Source organism: Amblyomma mixtum, chromosome 10 (genome assembly GCF_055824585.1).
Source record: "Amblyomma mixtum isolate Tamu chromosome 10, ASM5582458v1, whole genome shotgun sequence".
Classification (NCBI taxonomy): domain Eukaryota; kingdom Metazoa; phylum Arthropoda; class Arachnida; order Ixodida; family Ixodidae; genus Amblyomma; species Amblyomma mixtum.
Window position 1 is genome coordinate 144,609,983 of NC_143021.1, and position 19,698 is coordinate 144,629,680.

Genomic DNA, 19,698 nt, shown 5'->3' on the forward strand with positions numbered 1-19,698 from the left:
GTGTGAGTGAATGGTTGTGAGTTGTCATGAGTGCGAGTGTGAGTGAGTGGCTGTGAGTGTGAGTGGACATGAGTGTGAGTGCGTGTGAGTGGTTGTGAGTGCGAGTGGTCATGAGTGTGAGTGAGGGGTTGTGAGTGTGAGTGCGAGTGAGTGGTTGTGAGTGCGAGTTTGAGTGAGTGGTTGTGAGTGCGAGTTTGAGTGAGTGGTTGTGAGTGTGAGTGGTCATGAGTGCGAGTGTGAGTGAGTGGCTGTGAGTGTGAATGGACATGAGTGTGACAGTGTGTGAGTAGTAGTGAGTGCGAGTGGTCATGAGTGTGAGTGAGCCACCGCTCATGGTGCCGAGGTATGCTCTCTAGGGGCCATCTTGAAGTAAAGTGGCGACATTCCTGAGTTTACTCAGAAGAGGGTACTGCTTCCACAAAGAATGTGAGAGTGTCGCCTGGGAACGAGACCTTTTGCTGGAAAACAAGCTTACAGAGAAACTGACTTACAGATTTCTGCAAATGGTCCATTGGTGGCTCGGCAAGCGTCCACTCTTTAGAGAGTTGTGTGTGTGAGTGGTTTAGGGGTGAAGACAAGTGTGTGAATGCGTGTTTGCGCTTTTTTTTTAGGTGAGTGCGTCCTCAAGGGCAGGTGTTTTCTGGCATGCATGCGAGCCACAACAAGGGTCGTCGAGAGCACCCGTAGATTTTGTTTATTTGCAACATCATTTTCGGCGTTTTTTTTTCTGAAATAGAGGTGAAGGGGGACAATTGAAATAAAAAGTAACTAGTAACATGACACCTCACGTTACCGGAAAATGTTAACGCAAGTACGTTACTAAGTTACCGAATAAAGTAACGCGTTACCGACAACACTGGTCCCATGTGGTCGAAATTTTTAGGAGTCCTCCACTGCAGAGTCCCTCATAACCTGAGTTCATCTGGGACGTTAATGATGATGATAGATTGGCCCAAGGGCACCCGTGGCCAAAGAGCGCATGGCACAAGGTATTTGCTTCTACTCGAGGTGGAGGCAAAAACCCATCTCCCAAGCATTTCACCCTGAATAAGCCGAGCACCAGACCAGGGGAAAGCTTGTACCCATTGTATAACCGGTGGGTACCCGGCGGCACTGGGGATCGAACCTCGCACCTCCCGCATACGAGGCGGATGCTCAAACGACTAGGCCACCGCTGCGGTCTTTGGGACGTTAAAGCCCATGAAGTAAAGTAACTTAACTATTGGGAGATTTTGCAGACATGGCAATCCGCCTTCTTATATGACCCATGTGCACATGCGCATAGATATGACTGGAAGCAATCTAGTAGATATGACGGTAAATACAAGGGGGGGTGCTGCGCACAAAAAGACAAGGACAAGAAGATAACACAACAAGCGCAGAATATCAACACAACAAGCAACACAACAAGCGCAGATAACACAACAAGCGCACAACATGCGCTTGTTGTTTTATCTTCTTGTCCTTGTCTTTTTGTGCGCAGTACCCCCCTTGTATTTACCATGATTGACGGACTAGCCCAACAACGTACGCTCTTAAGATATGACGGGAAGCAATCTGCACACAGTTAATCAGTGCCGTGCCATGCGTAGCGCACTAAAGACAACGAAAACGATCGCTGCAACGAAGTATTCGCAACCCATTGAACTGATTCTTCAAAAGAAAAAACGAAATTCACGGTAAATATTATCCGTCCTGCTTATCAACGTAAGTAGCTAATTATCATGAAGCTTGTCGAGACCGTCAGCAAGAAAGGACGCCACCGATCGGGCCAGTAGGACTACTGAACAAGACTGATCCGGCGTCAAGGTTCTTCTAGCTGGTCGAGGTGGATCTTCCTGGCTTTTTCCCGCAATCGACCTCCGGAAACAACTGCAACATCGTGGCGATGGACTACCTGACCTTCTAGGCCGAAGCGTAAGATCTGCCGAATGGCAGAGTGGCGGAAGTCGGGAGACATTACAGCTATAGCTATACCCAGTTGAAAACTAGAGTTTCAGTCCGGTGTGCGTATGTTTAACACTGAAGTGACCTTTGGGCTTAGTGGTCTCACAGCAACAGCCTTCTGTGAGATGCGATGCATACTTTGGCCATGGCCAGTGCGATGTTGACTTCAAATTAAACCCCGGTCGTTTCCAAAATATTGCCCATCCCAACCCCCAAATTTAGCTGACCCCATCCCTGATATTTGACCTTTATCAATTTGTACCAAAATCGATGCCCAGGGTAATTTGAATGCTCTCGATACGATGCTATTCTCCAAATTTGACCCTCGCTACTCCTAAGTCTGGCCCACCCCAAAATTTAAACCTTCCTCGATTTGGACAAAAATCGATGCCCAGACAATTTGACTATGGGCTATGATGGTAATATCCAAATTTGACCAAGGTCACTTCCAAAATCTGGCCCAGCAAGCCCCCGAAATCTGACTTCCTTCAATTTCGATCAAACCGTGTCAAGCCTAATTTGACCTCAATCGTTCCGTTGGTTTGATCTTTGAGAGGACCTGACATTTGAACCGAATCCAGAGCATTTCGTATTTTTAAACGACATGCTCTGGATTCGTGATAGCGATATTCACGTGATAGACTAGCAAGAATAGCTATCGCTCGATCATTCGATGCAACATAGTTATATAGCTGTTAGCACGTTTATTACAGGGGACGGGTAGAACAAGCCTGGAAACGCATTATCGTCGGTAACAGAAACTTTTCAGATGCAGTTTTTGAACAAAATTTAACCTTGGTTCCTGCATCAAATCCACAGTTAGCGCACACTTCGTCGCTCCATAGTCTATATTTCTTGTTTTACAACGAGAACATTACACGCCAAGTCAGGAGCAAAATCAGTCATCCGATCTCACAGAATTCTTCCTAAGTGACGCGCAATTAAGATATGAAGCAAAAAGTGGTGAGGCATCAAAAGCAGGTTTGTTACCTTTCTGTTCGAAAAGCGAAAACTTAAGTCAAACCAGACGTGTAGATGCTTGGACTGGTCTGATCATAATTCGGGGAAAAAACATAGCGCAAAAAAGACGAGGACACACAGCTTTAACTTCTGTTAGCACACTGCCGCGTCTGTCATTGCATACCCCTTCTCAAAAAATGTGCGGTTTCAACATTGCGCGAAAATTGCTTTACAGGTGAAATAATTGAGGCTAAATGGATTACACTTTTGACAACTGACAGTGTAAGTAGCCCTTCTGTGACGGTGTTGATAAAGGAGCTTGCGTATGCGGGTGATATACTTTGCGAGCGCAGTGTACTGATGGTAGAACTGTGATACAATGGTACAAAAACCACCCGTCCTTTATGCAATAAATCATTGTTGGAAGTTGGCGCTGTGTGTGTGAGGCCGTCTTTTAGACGCTTCATTTTTTCCCCTCAAGTTAAACGCGGTAGACACCTGCTTTTCTCCATGCATTGCTCACCATTGTTCTCAGCAGCTCTTCAGGTGGGAAGTCCTCCCAGCCAACGTCCTGGTCTTCAAAGCGGCGTCCGTCACGTGGGCAGGTGTGGACGCCGTCCTTAGCACTCCGCTCGTAGCAAGCGTGGCACAGCGCGTGCGTGCAGGGCAGCAAAGCTGTCCTGTTGCGTACCAGTCCGCACGCGCTGCATACCCTGTATTCTGGAAGAGGCTCAACGAAGGCCAGTGGCTTCCAGTCGAGTATTGGCGAGAACCCGTCAAGCGTATACCGCCTTCCACTCGGAGCCATCGTTGACCGCGTTCCGTTGCTTCAACAAGGGCTGCTCGGAAAGCTACGCAGCTGCGGAAGAATGTACATGGCCAGTGGCCGAATCCACGAAAGAGTTCGCTTCGGAACGCGTTCGCTTTCTCTCTTGCCACCTCGCTCCATTGGTCGTGTGTCGTCACCGCTGGCGGTGACGTCACTTCAGGGAGGCGGGAACACGGATTTTGTTTACGTCACGAGACATGTCAATCAAGTGAAAGAACGCGTTCGGTCGCTGTGTGCGGAACTCTGAAAGTGGCGTTCGCTTCAGCGCGAGGAGAGACATGCCGGTACCTCCCGCCGCCCCGCTGTTGTTCGCGGTGCTCAGCGAATGTGATCGGCGGCCTCGGCGGTCGCGCGTAGATGATAATCCTTTCGACATGCCTGACGATGCTTTCCGAAGGCACTTCAGGCTGTCGAAGCTACTTGTACGCCAGCTATGCGAAGAGCTCAAACCCCGCCTTGGACCAAAGAGGGAAAGTGCGCTCACAACAGAGCGCGAAGTACTCTGCGCCCTACGGTTCTTCGCTACCGGGGGCTTCCAGGCGGCAATCGGCAGCGGGGCCGGACGATTTTGGCCGTCGCTCAGGCAATCGTGCGTATCGGCACGGAGAAAAACTGGGTGTCGTTTCCTTCGACTCCCGAGGAGAAGTCCCGCGCCAAGGCAGAGTTTTTGGAGCGTGGTCTCATCCCCGGCGTCGTCGGGTGCGTCGAACTCACACGAAAGCTTCACCATGTAGGTATGTTCCTCCATGAACTCAACGAGCACTTCACGCTGGCGCATCGAGACGTGCGGGCCCAGGTGACAACCTTTGTGCGTTGACATGACGACTAGTGAAATTGTCAAGCTGACAAGTGCTGACTCGTGAAAAGTCTCCCGCGCAAGTTCAAAGCGCCTATCGCCCTCTCGCGAACACAAAATAAAACAACACAATTGAGAGCGCCCTCTCGGGAACGCAAAAGAAAACAAACCAATTAAAAAGCATTGAAACCGTCTCAAAATAAATTCTATGCTTATTTTATAGGCTCTGAGTAATAAATTTGCAGTATTGTAGCCAAACGCATTCATTTAGAGGTTAATAACGCAAAGAAGTTAGCATATGGCCCCTTAAAAATACAAGCAACCGAGATGGGACCGCCCGACAAAGCCGATTGGCTGTTGCCTGTCCCTTTGTCCTCCCGCAGTGTTCCTCCCACCTTTCTCCCGCCGATGTAAATGTCAAGATGACGTCACGGCAAAGCGAACGCGTTCCAAAGCGAACTCTTTCGTGGATTCGGCCCTGGTTCATGCGCCCCTAGTTCACAAATCCGCCACCACGCGCCGCATGAAGTTGAGCTCCTCCTTCTCCTCTTACATTCCTCCTTCCTGGGTTGGGAGAGAGATGCCTGGATGGATGCATAGGAGCGCCCCCTTTGAAACGGGGTGGTGGCAATTGCCACCATGCTCAGCTTTTCTTCTTTATTTTTTTTGTTTACTGTGTTGGCAATTCTCATTAAGAATCGCCACTATCTTTACCTACGGTTTCCTACAATTCTAACCTTATGCCACATCTCTGCTTTTCAGCCACCAATCCTCCAATCGCTTTTTGCTGACTTCCACTGCAGATTTATTTACATGACCATTGTTATCTTTAAACCCTAGGGCCTCAGGACGAGTGACTGCGCCTGCATCGACATCCGGATGGATACCGTCACATTTGATTATGAGGTGTTCAATTGTTTCCACAGATCTACCACACACTGCACATGTGTCATCTTCTTCGTTAAATTTCTTTTTGTAGCTGCGCGTTCTAAGACACCCTGACCTAGCTTCAAAAAGTAGGGCACTGCCTCTTGAGTTATCATAGAAAAATTCTTAACTGATCTGCCTTTCCCAGCATCGATATAGTTCTACACTATGTTTCTTTTCCATTGAATTCATCCAATTTTTAACTTCCGCGTTTTTAACCTGTCGTTTAATGCTCTTTCTTTCTCCATCCTCATGACCTGCATACTTACTGGTTAGTTTTCTAGTTCTTTTCCGCCACTGTGAGTCAACGCTCTTTCTGTATAAATATTTAAATACCTTAGCTGCCCACCTGTTATCGTCCAATTTCCTCATGCGTTCTTCATATAGTATTTTACTCTTAGCTTCCCGTGCTTCGAGCGATGCCCAGCCCATATCCCCTTGTACTGCCTCGTTTGTGGTTTTACCGTGGGCACCTAGGGCTAATCTTCCAACCGCTCTCTGATTTACATCTAATCTCGACTGAACTTCTGCCCTTGAGCACAGAACCGCATTGCCGAAAGTAAGTCCCGGTCCCATTATTCCTTTCCAAATACCTCTTAGTACTTCATATTTGTTGTACCCCCATAATGCCCTATGTTTCATTATCCCGGCGTCTCTTCGTCCTTTTGACCTAAGAGCCTGTTCGTGCTTTTCCGTGTATATCTGCCCTTCGTTTAGCCATATCCCGAGGTATTTGTATGCGGCCATTTTGGGTATTTCGTGGTCTTGTATTGTAAGCACCTGGTCAGTTGTATCGTTAAAAACCATCACACCTGATTTAGTTGCGCTAAAACTGAATCCTAGAGCGTCTCCTTCGTCTCCACAGCAATTAACCAAAGTTTGTAAATCTTCCTGGCTATCTGCTAACAGTACAATATCGTCCGCATACATTAAACCCGGGAGTGGCTGCTCAACTACATTTCCGCCTTATCTGTACGACAGATTATAACCTAGATTACTTTCTTCTAGCCTTCTTTCCATATTTATCACGTAAAGCATGAACAGCAGCGGTGATAGAGGACAACCTTGCCTTAATCCTTTGTGCACCCCCACAGTTGTGGTGCTTTTTTTCCCTTCACATGTCATTTAAACTTCATTATCTCGATAGATTTCCTGTAGAAAATCAATTACGTCATGATCGATACCTAAATCTTTCAATATGCTCCACAGGAGTTCCCTGTTCACGTTATCGTATGCACCGCTTATGTCCAGAAAGGCTAAAAACAGAGGTCTGTTTTCCGCCTTAGCTATTTCTATGCATTGGGTAAGCACGAACAGGCTATCATCTAAACGCCTACCCCTTCTGAACCCATTCTAAAGTTCTCCGAGTATCCGATTACCTTCTACCCATGCCTGCATTTTTAATTTCACCGCCTGCATGGCCAGCCTGTACATAACGGACGTTATTGTAATCGGACGGTAGGATTTGATGTTCATCTTATCTCCTTTCCCTTTATAAATCAAATTCATTTTACTCTGTCTCCAGCTGTGCGGAATTTGCTGATTTGTTATGACTGTCTGCAATGCTTTTATCAGCGCTTCCTTGCTTCTTGGGCCAAGTGCATTAATCAGCTTAATTGGAATTTCGTCTATCCCTGCGGATGTGGTTTTAGGAATATTCGCTTCCGCCTTTTCCCAGTTAAGACTAGTCAGTTCTAAGCTGTTCTCTATTGTGCTGTCCTGTGTTGCCACCTCACTTGGGAAGATTACCCCATTGTCGTTGCTAAAAGACACAGCTATACATGATGTAATGTAGTTCACAGCATCGTCTCCCTCTAAACATTTTCCCTCAGCATCTTTAATCTGTTCCTGCGTTCTTTTATTTGTTTTTCCCAACCAGCTTATATGGTTCCAGAATTTTCTTGGCCCCCCTTTATTTGTCTCGCGAGCTTCAGCCAGCCATTTATCAGAGGACTGCTTTATCAGAGGACTCTGCACCAGCGCCACTTCTCCCCTGCCGGTCATTTTGGCGTTTCTGTCCGGGCACGTAACCGGCGGAGCGCATTGAGCCAGCAGCCTGTCGACTGGTACGCGCGTGCTGCTCGCGCAGCTGGCACTCTCTCTTTCATTGAGAGCACGTGCCGTCCTGCTCACGGGCACACAAAAGTGGTGTTGTCGCTCGCTGTGAGTCATGGCTGGAATTCCGCGACGTTCTAAGAGTGGACAAACTTGTGTCTGGGGCTGTCACAATAGTTCTTTGAACATCAACGGCCAAGGACTGCCCGTGGAATTCTACAGATTTCCTGGAGATGTCCTACATTCTTGGGGAACAAACATTTAATATTGAAAAATTGTTACGTACGGTAACGGAAATATTGAAGGAAATGGATGAGAACGAGAAACGGCAGGCCTCGATAACTGCTATGGGCTGGGCGAAGTAAGCTTTTTCCTGTTGCTAAACACGTTTGGTATGTTGCACGCGTAATATTATTTCTGAGCAGTTTTTGCTGTAATTAGCTAAGCATGCAGTGTTTAGTAAAGCTCGCGCTAACGAAACTAACTTTTTTGCGATTTTTTGTTTTGGAGACTGACAACAGCTAGCGGCATTACGCAGACGCGTGAGAGGCAAGGTCAGTGATCGCCTCAATGTTCCGACTTGTGACGCCTGGCTCAATTTGCGAAATTGCTTTACATGTAAAAAATTTCTAAAAATAAAAATAATCAAAATGTTTGCTTGCACATGAATGAGCGTTTGCATATGAGCGATGGCTCTGCAAATTGCGCGTGGGCTGTAATCGGCATTAAAATAAATATACCAACCGCTTATCTCCGTTGTAGCGATTGACCAAACTAGAGCATTTTTTCTCTCAGCCGTATATAGCAAGCAGCTGGTAGACGCATTTCGTGCGTGTTTTCGTTTTTTTCCTCAGCCTCGCGTGTCGCCTTAAGGCCAAAAATTATTTCCATTACTATTAAGCGAAACACGTAACAAAATCCTTATTATTTGGCCAAAAAACCTGCATGCACCGAACTGCTCAGCCACCCAACGAAATTAAGCATCTTGCGAAGATGGCCGCGCCAAAAAAAAATGGTATTTACCTCGAATTCCACGTCTTAAATGATCTCGTCATTTACTTGCGATACACATTTCGCCGTTACGGTACCGGCTTTTTCGTCAACAATCTGCTTCACGTAGTGGGCCTGATCCACTAGCAGTTCTTTTTTCAAGTTTGCGCAGCGAAAAAAAAAATTCACTGTCCACTGTTTCTTTTAACCTACATCTCAGAGCGTACTGCCCCGACAGAAAGAAATGCGAACAGCGCAGTGCCTAGGCGCTCCGCTGTTGGAATTTATTTTCGTCACGCTTATACTTGGCTCGCAACAGAAATACGCTAGAGACATCCGTGATACAATAATGTACCACTCTAGCGCATTTTTGTTACTACCGAGATAAAAACGCATTGAAGATAGATTCCGACTGCGTAGCGCGTGGGCGCCGTGCAGTCCGCATTTTTTTCTAGCGCCCCTGTACATTTCGCTAATCCTCTGAAGCTCGTCAGCGTTCAAGCACGAGGGAAAAATCTCGGGACTGCACAAAGAGATTTGCAGGCTGGTAAACACGTGCAAAGTACGTGCAGAACTGGCTTTTTTTGTCAGGAGAAAGCGCGCTGCCCGCGCAGCCAACGTTAATGGAACTAAACTAAGTTGCCAAACTCTCCGCCTTCTCCATGCGGCTGAAGCGGCCCGCAAATTTTAGCGCGAGGGGGCGCTGCCGTCGAAACAGGCTCCCGCTGTCCGCCGCTAGCAGACGCCGCAGGCCCGGCCGCCCAGCGTCGTAGCATGCAGCCTTCGGTAATGTTGAGTAACTGGCGTCCCAAATATCGCACTTACCGATGTTTATCGTAAAGACACCAGTCAGTTCTGAACCCTGTGCGGCGAGTATGCCACAAATCTTTGCTGCAGCAACTCGAGTGGTAGATCATCGCTGCCTAGCCAATGCTACCGTTGGCCGAAATTGCGGGCGGTCGTATTTTTTGAAAGGAGCGTGGTTATAAGAGTTTATTCACCAAAGTAGCATCCCAGGTAGCACACGGCAGCGGGCCAATATTGGAAATCCACTGGCAAAGCGTGGCCCTAACTAGGCCCAGAGTTGCCAGTGAGCATCCGATATTGGTTGTGCCACTCCTTAGCACATCCAACAATGGCCCTGGTTGTCCGTCGCTTTACCAGTATTGGCTGAGCCGTAATTAGATCCTGGCTATCATGGGCCAGGTTAGCCAGGATTGCCCCACTGTTTGCCATTGCTGGCTGTGCCATCATCGAATCCTGGCTATCATGGGCCATGTTAGCCAGTGTAGTTCCACTCTTTGCCAGAATTGGCTATGCCATTTCCGGGAGCTGGCTATATTGGCCTAGGATTGCCACCGCTTATCCAGTGTTCAAAGTATACTGGCAAACGTTGGTAAACATTGTGTCATCCATTAAAAACGGTTCAAAATTATTTTTATTGTCGAGTACCATATCGGCAGTTCATAATTTTCGAACGCGCTAAAACATGCGAGTTCAAAGATTTGGTTTTATTTATTATTATATTTTAACCGAACACTTTTGGAGTTTGTGAGCAAAGCTACCCATGATCCCGTTGGAAAAGCTGCACTCTGGTTGCGCAGTGAGCAGCAATAATACGTTTAGGAGAATTGCGATCGAAGTCCTGTTGATCAGAATTAACGTTCTGATTACACCCGAGACGCCTTCAACAAAAATTGTCAACAGGCGCCTTCAACAAAAATCAAATAAGTTTGATTTGATTGAATTTCTGGAATAAAAAAATCACTTTTTTTTATTCGCTCTAGGAATTCACTGCCGCAGTGCGCAGCTGGTGTCTGCTTCATGGAGATCGCGATACAAACGTAATAGATTAGCGCAAGTGCATTCGCTAAACCGAAATTTGCTCAGTTTTGGCAACGTCCAGAAACGAAGCAGTCGCTTCGTAATTTCGAATTATGCGTTGCGCTCGTGAAATATTAGGTGGGTGCTTCATAAACGCACGCGGACACGTGCTAAGCGATTCCTACGCTTCCCTACCTCGTGCCCTGTGATCGCGCCTTTAACGTGTTTTCTGATTTGCAATTTCCTTCCTTTTCTGCAAATCGTAGTGTTGGAAATTGTTGTTTTTGACCATTTTATTCTTCTGTAGCGTAATTTGCATTGGGGGCAATATAGCGCTTGCTCACGTCCTTGCATATTTACTCGCAAGTTTTTTTTTTCTTTCGAACATGACCTTTATTGATGAAAACCATCGAAAGTAGTTAGGAACCACAATTCAACATGCCTTTGTTTGTTTTTGCTTTTTTTGCGCGAAACTTCCACACCAACAAACAATTTGAAGATTCTGCGACGACCACTGAATAAATGGACTGACAACTGGCGTTAGACGCATGTTAACCTAGCTTGTTTGGCGTATGTACGGTACATGAAACTATGAAAGAGCGCGCATTCTGCTTGGATATTTTTTTTGCTTTATATTTTTGTTATTATGTGGTAACATTTTAAGCTATCTTGAACTAACAGAAGCCACATCATACGGCCCCACAAAATACGCGAGTGTCTGAAGTCGTTTTGGCGAAATTCATCTTGAAGCTCCAAGCTTTTCACTTCAAAATTTTCGGGCTTTTGCTGCAGCTTTGTAGCAATACTTTGACGCTTCCGTGTTTCCCATCCACTTGTTCCTTGTAGGTATTGCTTTCCGTACTGCCTGTGGCCATGTGACTCATTCTCCAAAAATTCCAAACCCTTTTCACGTGTTTTGGCCCCTTTCCCTCTCTCTTTCAAGTCTTCCCATATCTCCCCACCTGTTCTCCCGGCCGCGCCCTTTCTTTAGGTAGCGGGCTAACCCCCCACCCCGCGAAGCGCTTTTTTTTCTTTTTGGTTGTCACTTCCTCAAAGCTATTTTCCCTCGCGCGCAGCTACGCGCTTCGCTGTTCGTGCATCCTTCCACGATCTCCCTTCCTCCACCTTTCAGCTCGAGGACTTTTCTCGGAACCACAAAACCTGTGTAAAGGAAAATGACTCTCTCCCCTCCACTCCTCCCCCCCCCCCCCCAACCATCGTCTCCACTGCTCGTCTTGGAACCGCGCGAATCATCACAAAAAAGACATTCTTGACTGCACGGCGGAGCTCAACCACGTGCACGACCAACACGGCGAAAGTGCATGCACACTCGAGCTAGCACCGTTCATAGTCTGTGCACGCGAAAAGCCACGCTCATATATTAGGAGAGCTCCGACACTGTTCGTACCACCAGCAAGATCTTATTTGTAAGTACTAAAACTCTTTAATCTTGATATACGTCTGGAAGTTAAAGTGGTTTTTGTATTAAACGTTGCTTTGACTAATGCGCCTTTATTTTTTCGGCAGGAAAACAGAGCGAGCCAAAAAGCACGACGACGACTTCTGTGTACCCACTCTCATTGCGAAATGGCTTGCTTGACGTCGTGCGCAGTGGAATTGTGGCCGAATGGTGAGAATTTAATTTTTCGTCTTTGGTGATATGAACTCACTGAAGATTCACTACTTTGGCTAACAGCGGGTTTGAACTCAAATGACCTGAGATGGGATGCATTCGGGAATATGTCCTTTACCGCTTATGCACGACGGAAATCAGAACCGCTTAATTAATTTTCCACTGCAGACCAGTTGGTAAGAATATGTGTAATACTTCCGTACTGTTTCCTTTTGCCTTCTACACTTGAATACTCAATAGAAAATCCGCAATTTCTGGGTAAAGCTTTTGCCCAAGTTCTCTCGCAATGAAAAAGGGCATTACTCTGGACTATCAGAATAGTATTTTTGTGTGGTTTGCAAGTCGCAGTTTCGAATCCAATTATAGCATGCATGCGAAGCGACTAAGGTAAAACAAAGGTGCCCTTAGTTCCTTGCGTTCAGCGTATTTCGCAAAAAATCGCAAGCCGTGTTTTTAACCCTATTAAAAAAAACTAATCAAAAATGTTGTTTTGACGTCCATGTGGAAGAGACGCTACAACCTGTGCATATTTACTTGAATAAAAAATTAGCTCGCAATTTAGAGATACGAGTTATGATATTAAAACAAAATAATACATTAATCTGTTTTCAATATCACATTAATTTGCTTATCTCGCATTGAATATATTTACTGGGAGTGCGACACGACGCATTGGACTAAATTAAACCATTTGGTATAAGAGAAGTTTAGTAAATTAAATTCCACTTTGTGCAACTAATGTGGTGCTGGTTCTTAAGAATAAATTTAAAATTATCCTGTAAAATATGTTGCTAGTGTCTTCACGATGACTGTGTTTCACAAAATTCGGTGTTATTTAATCATTTTTGTTTTTGTTCTGTGATGGCCATAATTCAACTTACCATGACATCATGCATCTCGATCGTTGCAGGCTTGGCGCTTCGTGAGGCCATCGTGCAAGAGCTGGACGAGGAATTTGTTTGAATGCAGTCCAGCAGCCCTCTTGCAACGATTACTTCGGATATGACTGATCAGTTCACTGGAGGACAGCTCCGTTGAGCATTCTATGGATGCCTTAGCCGTGCCGCAGCAGCTTGCCCAGATGCTTTGCCCAACCTGATCGGCACGCACCAAACTTGAAAATAAATTGTTTTCCCACAGCCTCTGCCACCATGCTCTTGGGCCCCCTTTCTTTACTCCCCAGGGTGGCTGCTGGTAGCGCAAACCATCCTGTGCGGGCTAAAAGCGTGATTCTAACTCAAAGCAATAAACGGGTCTTTTTTCTGGAATTCTTTCGCACCCTCTATTGTGAATATTTGCTAGGTAGTATGGTATGTACATCCATCCACAGTGCCGGTCATTGGCGAGTGGGTTAATTGCATGTGCCAGCGTTCGAAAGCTGGATGCCATTATTCGAAAGCTGGATGCCATTATTCGAAAGCTGGATGCCATTATTCGAAAGCTGGAAACCATTATTCGAAAGCTGGATGCCATTATTCGAAAGCTGGAAACCATTATTCGAAAGCTGGCTACGAATCTTTGAAAGTTGGCTACCAATGTTTGAAAGCTGGCTACCAATGTTTGAAAGTTGGATACCATACCAGTATGAGACCTTTGCTGGCCCATGCTGCAGAACGAACATCGGTACTGCGTTGGCCGCTTGATCGTCCGAACATTGGCCCAAAACTGGCATGAAAGTAGGTCCAATGTGTAAAGTGGTAGCGCTCGGCCCAAATGCCAGTGTAGGACCGATGTTCGTGCCAGTTTTTGCCAACAGTTGACCGACCTTCGGCCAATGTTGTTGTGCTGCCTGGGATATCAGACATCTAATTTAAAGGTGGAGATCAGATCATCGCACGGCTCATCGTAAGTTCACTTACCAGCTTATCTGAACGCGAATGTCTGCCTGCTACTGTGCGCGCATGTCGTAGAGTGCTTTCGCGACGCGATTGCAGCTGTGATCGTTGTCTTTGTGCTACGTGCGCTTGCATGCAGAGTTTCAGGTGCTGTATCTGCCATGTCGACGTGCTGTGTGCCGGGCTGCACGAGTGGTGACAGAAACAACAAGTCTGCGAGGCATTTTTTCGCGGCTCCTCGTGACGCGGATCTCCGTGCGGCATGGGATCGAGCCATTCCCCGTGTAGACTCCGACAAATCACGTGTGTGTGATCTTCATTTTCACGAAGAAGACATACTGAAGACGTACACCCATGTTATTAATGGGGAAGAAGCAAAAATCGAGAGGGGTAAGTGGAGCCTCATCGAGGGATGCGTGCGCAAAATGTGTTGTGAATAAAATGTAAAAGTATCTCTGTATTTGTGTCCAGCTGTAGTGCACTGCGTGAAGGATCGAAAAATATTGTTGGAACGGTAGCGCACGCTAGGAACAATACACGGAGAGCGGTAAACTCAAAATACAGAAATTTCTTGTCTGGAGTTGGCATCAGGCATCCTCGTTGTTGCAGGGAAAGAGAAACTGACGACTCAAGAACCCGAGGAAGTTCACTGCCTTCGCAGCTCGGGTTGTGAGCAGCGCGCGGAGTCATTCACGAAGTGATCGCTGTGCGTAAAATCTGCTTATTTCGGAAAACTGCACCACATAAATCGTAGGTACTTGTGGTCTGCTTTCGAGCGCCATAAATGCGGGAGATTGCGCTCTGAAGCTATTGCTAATTTATGTTTAAAGCACACAGCACCAACGCCTGCCAGACATTCGCGTTTAGATAAGCTGGTAAGTGAACTTACGATGAGCCTCGCGATGATCTGATCTTCACCTTTAAAGCAGATGTCTGATATGCTACTTTGGTGAAGAAACTCTTGTAACCACGCTCCTTTCAAAATGGAAATGAAGATCGCGCACACGTGATTTGTCGGAGAGTTTTCTGTCAACACGGAATGGCTCGATCTCATGCCGCACGGAGACCCGCGTCACGAGGAGCCGCGAAAAAATGCCTCGCAGCCTTGTTGTTTCTGTCACTGCTCGTGCAGCCCGGCACACAGCACGTCGGCATGGCAGATACAGCACCTGAAGCTCTGCATGCAAGCGCACGTAGCACAAAGACAACGATCACAGCAGCAATCGCATCGCGAAAGCACTCTACGACATGCGCGCACAGCGGACCGGCTGAAGCCTGGTACGACTGCAGCGCCGCTCAAAACAGCCAGTGGTGGCGGCGCCGCGAAACCACTCTCGGTTTGGCAACTGAGTTTAGTTCCATTAACGTTGCGCGCAGCTACTCAATGGGAGGGGAGACCGGTTTGCCCTGTCAAAAGTGCGGAGTCGGCCGGAGAGGGCGCTTTTCACTGGCGTCCGCAGCGCCCCCTGCGAAGCTGCGGTCCCCTCCCATTGAGTGGCTGCGCGAGCGAGCGCTTTCTCCTGAAAAAAAGCCAGTTCTGCACGTACTTTGCACGCGTTGGCCAGCCTGCAAATCTCTTTGTGCAGTCCCGAGCTTTTTCCCTCGTGCTTGAACGCTGACGAGCTTCAGAGGATTAGCAAAATGTACAGGGGCGCTAGAAAAAAATGCGGACTGCACGGCGCCCACGCGCTGCGCAGTCGGAATTTATCTTCAATGCGTTTTTATCTCGGTAGTAACAAAAAGACGCTAGAGAGGTACATTAGCCAAGTATAAGCGTGACGAAAATAAATTCCAACACCGGAGCGCCTAGGCACTGCGCTGTTCGCATTTCTTTCTGTCGCTGCAGTACGCTCTGAGATGTGGGTTAAAAAAATAGTGGACAGTGAATTTTTTTTTTCGCTGCGCAAAATTGAAAAAAGAACTGCTAGTGGATGAGGCCATTTTTGCACGTAGTGGTGTCCTTGCAAATCTGGTCTCGCAGTCGCGTACTTCTTCCCTCGTGTCTGTGCTGACGGGCTGCAGAGGATTACGAAAATGTACACCCTAAGATGTGGGTTTAAAGAAATAGTTGACTGCGATATTTTTTTCCGAAGCGCAAACTTGAAAAAAGGAAAACTGCTGGTTGGTCATGTGCACTCCGTGGAGCAAATTGTTGAAGAAAACATCGTTAGCGTGACGGCTAAATGTGTGTCACAAGTGACTGACAACATCACTTACAACGTGGAATTCGAAGTAAGTACCTTTTATTTTTCGCATGGTTGTTTTCGCAAAATAATTTCTTTTGTATGGCTGAGCAGTTCGGTGCGCGCAATTTTTGTTGCGTTTTTTGCTGAATAATGATGATACTCATTGAACATAAAATAAAGTGCCCTTAAGGAGATGCGCGAGGCTGAAGACAAAATTAAAACACACACGAAATTCGCCTACTAGCTGCTCGCGTATGGTTAACAGAAAAAAATGCTCTAGACTGGGTAATCACTATCACTTAGATAAACGGTTGGTATATTTATTTTAATGCCGATTAGAGATCACGCGCATCCCCAAAACAGTTTATTTGCAGAGCAATCGGTCTTAAATGCTAATTCATGCGCAAGCAAACATTTTGACTTTTTAAAAAACTGCTTTCTTTTATAAATTCCATTCTTGCAGATGAAAATTGATCCTTGGATTATAAGAGCAATTCCTCGTCCACTAAATGTTATGTTTCTGTGTAAAATTTCGGGAAATAAATGTGCCTATATATATGATGCCATATTTTTTTTTTTCAGCTTTCATGGTCTTGCCCTCAAAAGCAACAGCTTATAATAAGCAGCGGAAAATGCACTTGCAAGGCTGGAATTCAAGGACACTGCAAGCATGCCGCGGCTGTGTGCTTATTCATAAATAACCACGAGGAGCAGTCCTGCACAAACCAGCCACATGAATGGGGAAAGCCGAGGAGCAAGAGGCTGAAGCGTTCGGCAGATCTGGAGAAACTGCTGTCAAGTAAGTGTGCAGAGCCAGTCCCTTTCAGTTGGGTTTTTTTATTAGCACATTTATATAGTTTTGTCGGTAAATGTTTCTCACTCAGACAAGCCTCATTATGGTAGTACATTTATTAGCGTGCTTTTAATTTGTACACACAGACAGTAATCTCATTTTATATTCCCCGCTTTGAAAACAGGTCAAAAAGCGATTTGCGTGGATCTGAAGCCTGCTTCTCGCACCATCCTGCTCAACTACCCCGATGTTTGCCCACTGAAAGAAGTGGTGGAGCTCTCAACATTACATGCCGATGAATTAATCTGCAAAGAAGTCCTCGACGATGTTATTGACAGGGCTTCAAAATCTGTTGAAAAAGAGCTCTTAGAAGAACTTTTGTCATCAATGGCGTCGAGGCCAATATATCACCATCTCACTATCCTGGACGATGAAACCACGCAGCCGAATGACTTTTCGTCAGAAATGAGTGCCGATCAGGCAGAAAAATACGAAGTCTTGATAAAAATCCATGGGAATGTTGCAGACCTGGTAATTCTTACATAGGGCCAGGCGAACTGTGCACGGTATTGTGGACTCTAATAAATCGAACTTATCTCATGCCCGGTTAGGTGCTATCCACACGGCTAATATTTCTTACATTTCACAGATGGCATGAGGAAAGGAGACACCGGCTCAGCAGTTCGAGAGCCCATACAGTCGCCACAAAAAAAAGTGATGAGGGGCTCCAAAGGGCCGCCGAGCAGCTGTCAAAATCTACGTTCTACGCAAGTGCAGCAATGCGCTATGGTTTGTTTCCTCACAACACGAGTAATTGCTAAAAATAATTAAATTACGATGCAAACTTATTTTCTAGATGAAATTTTTAATACATACCTATTTGCTATTTGACAGGCACAAAGACAGAAGGTGAAGCCCGGCAGAGCTTGGAAGGAAAACTTGAAACACGCATTTTCCAGGTAAATATTTTCATTCTTTTGCAGTACATGCATTCAATGTGCTCATTGCAAATTTTTTTAGAAATGACCTTTGCCATCTCGGGTTTTTCAGACTGGACTTGTGGTGCTGCCGCAGCAACCCTGGCTCTGCTGCAGTCCTGATGGGCTAATAAGAATGGGAGGAGAAACAGTTCTAATTGAAATTAAATGCACATTTAAATTTAGAAATACACCATTCATAAATTACGAAGACCGCATTTGCCACCTCCCATATCTCACATTCATCGACGACATCATCACACTCAAGAGGACACACCAATATTACACAGATACAAGTGTCATTGTATGTACTAAATTTGCAGAAAGCCCTATTATATGTATATTCGCCTAATCAGTCAGTAATCGTAAAAGTTGTGAGAGACGAATTGTTCCTTTGGGAAGTTATTCCAAAGATGGAGCGTTTCTACTTTAAGTTTTTAATTCCAGCGTTGTTTTAACATTTCAATGTGTTTTTTTTTACTTTTTGGCTGATAAAATGTTTCATGTCTTTTACTCTTTTATCCTTCTTTGGTTAGGCTTTGGTTTATATGGGTTTAACGTCCCAAAGCGACTAAGGCTATGAGAGACGCCGTAGTGGAGGGCTCCGGAAATTTCGACCACCTGGGGTTCTTTAACGTGCACTGACATCGCACAGTACGCGGGCCTCTGGAATTTCGCCTTCATCATAATTCAGCCGCCGCGGCCGGGACCGAACCCGCGTCTTTCAGGTCTGCAGCCGAGCGCCGTAACCACTGAGCCACCGCAGCGGTCTTTTATCCTTCTTCTGGATCTGTTGTTCGATATTGAATACACATGTTGTAGTATAGTGTAAATATTTGTGTATATATGTCTCTGCATATTTGCGTGCGTTTTTTTGCTTCTTGGCTGATGAAATGTTTAATGTTCTTACTCTTTTATCCTTCATCTATTGTTAGATACTGATTACACATGTTGTATAGTGTAGATATTTGTGTAATATATATGTATCTGTATATTTGCGTGTGCTACCTCCACTACAGCGCCTGTTTCTTTATTTTCCCCTCCTCCTTTATCCCTTCCCTTACGGTGCAAGTTCAGTGTCCACCCAGATATGTGAGACAGTCAGTGCCACCATTCCCTTTCCTGAAAAACCAATTTTAATTTTTTTATTTTCTTTAGCATGAGGCTGTGTATGAATAACAAGTTTGTTTTCACTATTTGCGAAAAATGGGGCATGCCTAAATAAAAATTTATTCGCATTTTGTTCAGTGAGGATTGGTCTGTGTTTGAATATTAGTTCATGTGAACGTAGCTGAACAGGTCGAGCTGAAAAAATATATCCAGACCATTTCTGAAAAATTCTCAATTTTGCTGTTTTATCATTACATGCCTGACGAGCTTGCAGGCAGACTTTTGCATTGTAGCACATGTGATTCCTTTCATTTTCATTAAAATATACCTGTTATTCGTGCGGTCAACTAGAGGTGGAGGTAGATCACGTAAAGTAATGCACTTTTACAAGCATCTTAAGATACATATGCATTCGAGTTTTATGCTGGGATCATGCATCTTGCATTTTTTGCCAGCACAATAAAGATCATTCTTTATTAAATCTTGGTTGCATTGTAAGGAATACAGCTGCTGTGGTCAGTAATATGGTAAGTATCTCCAAAGGTTGCTGCTTGTGCAACAGTAAGAGCTATGAATGGCTTAGGAGTTTTGATGTGTATGTGTCCATTTCATGGTTAAAGTGCCATTTTTGTCAGGCCCAAAGAGGGCAAGTTTCAGCAAAACATTCCAACAATTTTTATACCCTTTTATTTTCTGAATGTTGCAGTCTTTTGTACAGGGAATCGTTGAAAAATGCTAAAGCCGGAAAGGTTATTTTTTTATTATAGGTGGCTGCATCCCAGGTAGCACACGGCAGCGGGCCAATATTGGAAATCCACTGGCAAAGCGTGGCCCTA

The 19,698-nt window shown here is 45.7% G+C and overlaps 1 long non-coding RNA gene across 2 annotated transcripts; it reads left to right on the top strand.

Annotated features, from left to right (window-relative positions):
* The first annotated feature begins 1,582 nt into the window (after positions 1-1,582).
* LOC149327187 (uncharacterized) lies at positions 1,583-19,528 on the top strand. 2 transcript variants are annotated; one of them, XR_016286407.1, is made up of 5 exons: positions 1,583-1,917; positions 16,565-16,781; positions 16,960-17,564; positions 17,670-17,734; positions 17,826-19,528. It is a non-coding gene; the product is annotated as an uncharacterized LOC149327187 (long non-coding RNA). The 2 variants fall into 2 exon arrangements; XR_016286409.1 differs by having other exon boundaries at positions 17,425-17,564.
* The last annotated feature ends 170 nt before the right edge of the window (positions 19,529-19,698 follow it).